At 32.2% G+C, this 7,892-nt stretch overlaps 1 non-coding gene across 1 annotated transcript; it reads left to right on the top strand.

Annotated features, from left to right (window-relative positions):
* Positions 1-1,734: 1,734 nt before the first annotated feature.
* LOC139874027 (small nucleolar RNA R71) lies at positions 1,735-1,841 on the top strand. Its single transcript, XR_011767731.1, has one exon. It is a non-coding gene; the product is annotated as a small nucleolar RNA R71 (small nucleolar RNA).
* Positions 1,842-7,892: the final 6,051 nt, after the last annotated feature.

Below are 7,892 nucleotides of genomic sequence, written 5' to 3'. Positions count from 1 at the left end.
AATTGTATCGTATTTAATAGTATTTCCTTGTAAAAATATAACTATTTCCTAGTACGCCTCGCACACATCAACAGTCCTAGTAGGAATAAGCTCATTTTTCTCATTTGTGATGACAGTCATGCCACCCTTATTAGGTACATATTGAACTGGGCTTACCCATGGACTATCAGAGATTGGATAAATTAAACCTGCATCAAGTAGTTTAATAATTTCTTTCTTAACAAAATCTTGCATATTAGGATTTAGTCTTCGTTGGCGTTGCACATAAGTTTTATGACCTTCTTCCATAAGGATTTTATGTGTGCAATACGAAGGACTTATTCCTTTAATATCATGAATCTTCCATGCAATAGCTGGTTTATGAGCTTTTAGCACAGAAATGAGTTGAGATTTTTCATTTTCAGTAAGAGAAGACGATATTATTACAGGTAATTCAGATTCACCATGCAAATAAGCGTATTCCAAATGGTTTGGAAGTGGCTTTAACTCTAATGTCGGTGGTTCTTCTATCGATGATTTGTATCAATATCTGTCTTCCTCTTTTAGCATTTAAATTTCTTCTGTTGTTGGTTCATATCCATTAGCTATGAGTGTGGCTAACATTTCAGCTTCATCAATTGGTTCAGTTCCTTCTCCTAAAGAACATTCTCCTATTCCTTGTAATTCTGGAAATTATTCTAACAATTTTGCATGTGAATCTATAGTTTGAATATAATAACATGTATCATCTGCAGATTGCGGTTGTTGCATGGCTCTATCAATAGAAAAGGTAACACTCGTCCTCTATACTTAGGGTCAGTTTCTTACCAAATACGTCTATTATTGCTTTGGCCGTGTTTAAGAATGGTCTTTCTAATATGAGAGGAACTCGAGAATCTTCTTCCATGTCCAGAATAACAAAATCTACTGGAAATACTAAAGTACCAAATTTAACTAGCATGTTTTCCATTATCCCTCTAGGATATTTTACTGATCGATCGGCTAGTTGTATGCTTATTCGTGTTGGTTTCAATTCTCCAAGGTCTAGTTTAGCATATAGTGAATACGGTATTAAATTTATACTAGCACCTAAATCTGCCAATGCTTCTATTGAACTAAGACTACCCAGAAAACATGGAATTGTGAAACTTCCTGGATCTGAAAGTTTTTCTGGTATCTTATTCAACAGTACTGTAGAACAATTAGCATTCATTGTTACAGCCAAAAGTTCTTCCATTTTCTTTCTATTTGTGATTAGATCTTTCAAGAATTTAGCATATCTCGGCATTCCTGAAATTACATCAATGAAAGGAAGATTGACATTTATTTGTTTAAACATATCTAAGAATTTGGATTGCTCGACTTCAAGTCTTTCTTTTCTCATTTTACTAGGGTAAGGAAGTGGTGGTTGATATGGTTTAACATAAAGTTTAGCCTTAACTGTGTTATTTTCATTAACCTTTTCAACTACTGGTTCTGTTTCCTTATCTTGCTCAGACTGTGGTTCTTGTGGAGTAGGAATAGCTTCATCAGAAATTATAGTCATGGTTAGAATCGGCTCTAGCTGCTTTAGATGATCTAACGATATCTTTTTCTTGATGCCACTCATGTGAGTGGGAAGCAGTGTTAACAATAATTTTGTAAGCGTCAGTTGCGGTTTTCTTCATAATGGAACCACCAGCTGCTATATCGATGTCTTTTCTTGTAGTGATGTCGCATCCTTGGTAGAATATTTGTACTATTTGATAAGTGTCTAAACCATGTTGCGGACATCCTCTCAATAACTTTCCAAATCTTGTCCACGCTTCATATAGAGTTTCATTTGGCTTCTGTGTGAACGTAACAATTTCTCTTTGAAGTCTCACGGCTTTAGATGCCGGAAAGAATTGTTTAAGAAATTTTTTAACTAAGACATCCCATGTATCAATCGCCCCTTCAGGTAACGATTCTAACCAATCTTTGGCTTCTCCCTTTAAAGTCCAGGGAAATAACATGAGATATATCTGTTCATCCTCCACTTCTCTTATTTTGAATAAAGTACAAATCCTATTAAAGGTTCGAAGATGTTCATTTGGATCTTCCTTCGGTGCACCACTAAATTGGCATTGATTAGTTACCATGTGTAGGATTTGTCCTTTGATTTCATAATCTGGCGCATTAATGTCAGGTTGAGTAATTGCGTGACCTTGGCCAGTGCGTTTAGCTCGCATTCGGTCTTCCATACTTAGAGGTTCCAGATTTTCCATGATTGAATTTGTTGAATCTGAATCACTAGAGGATTCTGATTTAATAGGTTGTTCCTCGACAATCTCCGTTTGAATGATTGGTGGTTCCGGAGGAAAGATTAATGGTTCAGGATCTCTGAATTGTCCCTGAATATCCTCCAGATTCTCAATTGTGAGGTCGGGTTCAAAAAATGGATTATCAGAAATTTGAATTGGAGTACTTGGTCGACTAAATGATGATTCTAAAGAAAAATCAACGGCGGAAATATTGGCTAGATGTCTTGATCGAGTTACAGGTGGTGAACGTATAAAAGGTGGTGAACGTTTTGCTCGGTGCATTCACTGAATATCCTATTAGTTATAAAAGATAAAAATTATATAAGTTATCAAATTAATAGACTTTTCTGCTTTTGCCCACGTTTCGAATAGCCAAAAGATGTAGCAGGGAGCCAGAACCCTTTAAATCGAAAGCTCACAACTCAGCCACTAACAAATTCAACTATTACTACGAAGCAGAAAATTTTGGATGTCTATCAATTTAACCACTTAAAATAATTTTTCGTCGAAATTTAAAGAAATTTTAGAGAAGAAATAGAAAATTCTATGTCCTAAAAATTAGAGCGGCGAGAAATAAGAAAGAAAAAGAGCGCGTCGGAAAACGTCGAAAAATAAAAGGTTGAAAAATAATAAAAAGAACGTATCACGTCAAAACTTAAAAGTCTAAAAACTAAGAATTAAAAGTTGCGTCTAAAGGTATTAAAGCTTAAAAGGAATTCTATATCCAAGATGGCAATATCTTAAAAAGATGCTAAAATTTTAGAACGGCGTCGCAAAATTCTAATGCATCTAAATCTTAGTCTAAAGAAAAAGAACTTAAGGGATTTTACGGCAAAGCCTGAAAATCTAGAAATAAAAATAACTATGGCAAAAACTATGACTTAAAACTAAATACGAACGAAAAATACAAATATTACGCTAAAATAAATAAAAAGATACAAAATATAAAAATAAACTTAAAGTTGTAAAAAAATACAATTTTTATAAAAATATTATTTTTATATTATTTATTTTATAAAACTATTAATTTTATAATTTATTAAAACTAATTAAAACTAAAAATACAAATTAATTAAATAAAACTAAACTAAATATTAAAATATACTAAACCTAATTAGGGTTATTAATTAATAATAATAATTAAATTAATCTAACCCTAAACTGGTCGTACCAGGTACCTGGGCTGTCAAATCAGCTCATGCGATCGCATGAGCTGACCGTTGTAATACCATGCGGTCGCATGGCTTAAGATAGCAGGCCAGAAGTTGGGCTGCAACAGTGTCGGGCCGAGTATAATTTTAATAATTTTTTTTTCCTGTTTTAATATTTATATAAAATATTTATTAAATAAAAACTTATATTTTTACAAACTAAAAATAAAAATAAAGAAACTTTATAGTTTTATATATATATTTAACAAACTCTTAAAAATATATATTTTTTATTTTTCTTTTTATATTTTTGTATTTTTTTTAATTAGAACGTATTTTTACAAAAGCGTATTTTTACAAAAGTAAACTAAGAATCTTTTTTTTATAGCGTTTCGCTTTCGGCGTTTAAGCAGTTCTCCGGTAGCAGCGCCAAAAATACTTGATGTTATGCGAGGGATATATGAAATAGTATTAATTTTTACAAGGAAATACTATTAAATACGATATAATTTTACACAAGATATTTATTTATTTATAGAATGGATATACCTAAACCTTGCTACAACACTTATAGGCAGTGTACCTAATCGTACAGTAGTGTAGTTTTTAGTAAGTTCGGTTCGTTCCACAGGGATCTTATAAACTAGTTCAACGCTATATTAGTTTTAACCTATAATTGTAAAAATACAAATATATATATATATATATATATATATATATATATATATATATATATATATATATATATATATATATATATATATATATATAAGTAGTGTTATTATTATAAAAGGAGGTTTTTACCGTTTAATGACTAGTTTATCGATTTTAAAACTTTAGTTGCAGTTAAAACCTAATGTAAAATATTAAAAATAAATATAACTAAATTTAAAGCGTAAAGTAAACAACAATAATGAAATTACGATAAATAAAAGTGCGATAAAATAAAATTGCGATAATTAAAAGGTACAATAATTAAAAGTGCAATTAAATACAATGACAGTAAATAAAAGTGTGATAATTAAAAGTGCAATTAAATATGAAATATATAAATTATGCTTATTTAAACTTCCGTAATCATGATGTTTGACGTGTTGATTTTAGTTTATTACCATGGGTTAATTGTCTTTTGTCCTGGATTATTCAATATGTCCGTCTGGTTTTTGTCCATAACAGTCCATCAGTCATAAATATAAAGTGCGAGTGTCCTCGTCAAATTATCCTTATATCCGAAGTCAAATATTCCAACTAATTGGGGACTTAAACTGTAACAAGGTCTTAATACTTTGTTTAATAATTACACCAGGATATCGATTACGTGTAACCCAAGGTTTTAATACTTTGTTAACAATTACGCCAAGTGTCCTTGTACATAATTCACCCCTGTTTTAATATTTCCATTAACTATTAATCCATTCCCGTATCCGGTTAAATGAACGATTATTAGTACTTATAAATATCCCGCCCATCGTGTCCGAACGAGTGTATATGGTTATTTATAGGTACGTCCAATTGTAAATCTTTATATTAAATTAACAAACTATCATTTAATTAAACAAATATAAAGCCCATTAATAGCCCATAGTCTAATTTTCGCAAGTGTCGTTCTTTTGTTCAAACCCCAATTATGGTGCAAAGCCCAATTACCCAGTCTTAATATTTTAGCCCAACATCACGATTACTTCGGCTTAAATAAGCATAATAATAACTTAGCTACGAGACATTAATTTAAAAAGGTTGAACATAACTTACAATGATTAATAATAGCGTAGCGTTACACGGACAGAATTTCAACTTACACCCTTACAACATTCGCTAACATACCCTTATTATTAGAATTTAAAATTAAAATTAAAATTAATATATATATATATACGTTTGAGAGAGAGATAGATAAAGATGTGTAAAAATTCGGCCAAAATACGCGAAATTTATAGGATGTCTCGTGCTACAGTGCACCATGCGACCGCATGGTTTTTGCACTTCCAGGCCATACGATCGCATGGCCTGCTTATCCAGCTCACATGAGTTTGTTTGCTTCTTGCCGACGGTTTTATAAATATAATATAATATATATATAATTTTAAGAATTAATTATATATTATATTATATTCATGTGCATAGTTGACTTGTAATTTTTAGTCCGTTGCGTCGAGCGTTGAGAGTTGACTGTCACGACCCGGAAAATTTTGACTAATTTTAAACCAAACACTTGATACTAATGATAAACCTATGAACTCACCAACCTTTTGGTTGACACTTTTAAGCATGTTTATTCTCAGGTATAAAAGAAATCTTTCACTGTGCATTTACTCATTTTAAAGATATTACTTGGAGTCGAACATGGCGTATTTAGGCCAGTACCTCGCAATGGGACCAGATGTTGATGACTTCGTCCAGGTGGATTAGGACGGGTCATCACAGGTGGTATCAGAGCGGTGGTCTTAGCGAACCAGGTCTTGCATTAGTGTGTCTAACTGATAGTTGTTTAGATGCATTAGTGGGTCTGGACTTCGACAGTGTCTGCATGTCAAAAGTTTTGCTTATCACTTCGTGTCGAAAATTACTTGCTTATCATCCTAAGTCTAGACACGTCTTACTGCCTTTATTGCATAGATAATGTATAGACAGATTCATATCTTAGCATATCTGTTACTATAAACTTTGCCCTGACAGCTTCCGAATATTCCTCCGTGACTTATGGGATTCTGGTATTGTATATACATATGTAAGTTATGTATTGAAATATACCAAACTAAATTCTATAATCTATTTCCTATCGAAAATACTTTATCTGACCGTGCAAGATGAAACTCGCAACTAGTTCAAATTCCTCGGATTCCGATAGCTATTCCGACATGGATATTCACCTGAGCTTCGAAAGCAGTGTAACCGGAATGGATCAACCAACTTGTCATCTTCAATTCTGGATGAATTGGGATGTGTACGTAGCTGACTTAATCAATGGAGACACGGAGAAGGCGATCCTTTCCATCAACCGAATTCACCCCTTGACGAAGAACCTGAAACACTTACCGGCGAATCTATCCGAAACACCATTTTTAGTCTCATCTCCAGGGTAGCTCATCACGATTATCTTCTATCTAAAATTCTAAACCTTATTCATCCACTCGTTTCGACCGACAAGCATCCATGAATAATAGAAGAAGTTAACGAACTTCGCGATCGAGAAATCAATTTGGAGAATAGGTGCCAAACTTAATAGTTTCAGCAATATCACCGGCACCAACAGTACCACCAACATCAACACCAGTACCACCAACAACCCAAGTTTCAACATCACACGCCTCAATATCTCATTCTGTACCTCGATCATAATCATCGTTCTACGCATCGTTCTATCTACTTTATCTTCATTCTACATATCGTTCTACATCGATTATCTTCGCTCGACATGGCGATTATGTAATTTCTAAAGTTTTAGAGATTATGTAATCTAGTATTAACGATAAATCAAATGAGTTTAATATCTTATTGACTCATTAAATCCATGATTACATCTGAAGAAAATATATATGTAAGTATATTTTCATAAAGATTGTAATTAAAAATTCTTTTGTACTAATTGTTAATGGTGAAAATATTTTAACGGGTAGGTAATACCCGAGGAATATTTAGATTTCACATTAATAAGTTACACTGTACATTCTTTCAATTCCGATTCAACATTCATTTACTATTCTACCTACATACACAGATATACGAATTCATTCATCGCAGAATAACTATTTTCATCCAATTTCATATTTGGATTTTTATTTATCAGAATCCAACAAGTGGCATAATGAAGAAAAAAATTGGACAAAATAAAAATTGTTAGAAACAAACAAATTAACTTTGAGAAATTTTGTTAAGAATCCACGCTAACTATTCCTAGCTAACTGTTCCTAGCTAACTGGATACATTTTATTTATCGCAATTTAATTATCGCAATTTACATTCTCGCAATTTTATTTATCGTCATTTAATTTCTGTATTTATTTTATGCACTTTAAATAACGGGACACGTATACAAGGTTTCGACATATCATATTGACCCATCTATATATTTATCTTGGAACAACCATAGACACTCTATATGCAAATGACGGAGTTAGCTATACAGGGTTGAGGTTGATTCCAAAATATATATATAGTTTGAGTTGTGATCAATACTGAGACCGGTACACGGGTCACGATATGTATTAATTCGAATGTTATATATTAAACTATATATGAACTATTGGACTGTTAAATGTGGACTATCGACTGTGGATGAATAATATTGGACAATTAAAATGAATTAAAATACTGATTATAACATATGAAACTAAATAATTCTTCAAGTTTGCCACTTGATTTCATCTTAAACCTCATTCGTATCTTGACGATTACAATCTGCATTCAAACCTTTCACGATTCTTGAAAACACCTCGATCGAGAGAATGAACCAGCCGCACTTCATCTACGGAAGAAAAGA

The sequence above is a fragment of the Rutidosis leptorrhynchoides genome, chromosome 10 (assembly GCF_046630445.1).
Source record: "Rutidosis leptorrhynchoides isolate AG116_Rl617_1_P2 chromosome 10, CSIRO_AGI_Rlap_v1, whole genome shotgun sequence".
NCBI lineage: Eukaryota > Viridiplantae > Streptophyta > Magnoliopsida > Asterales > Asteraceae > Rutidosis > Rutidosis leptorrhynchoides.
The sequence above is the reverse complement of the archived record's forward strand: the minus strand, read 5'-3'. Positions and strand labels throughout refer to the sequence as shown.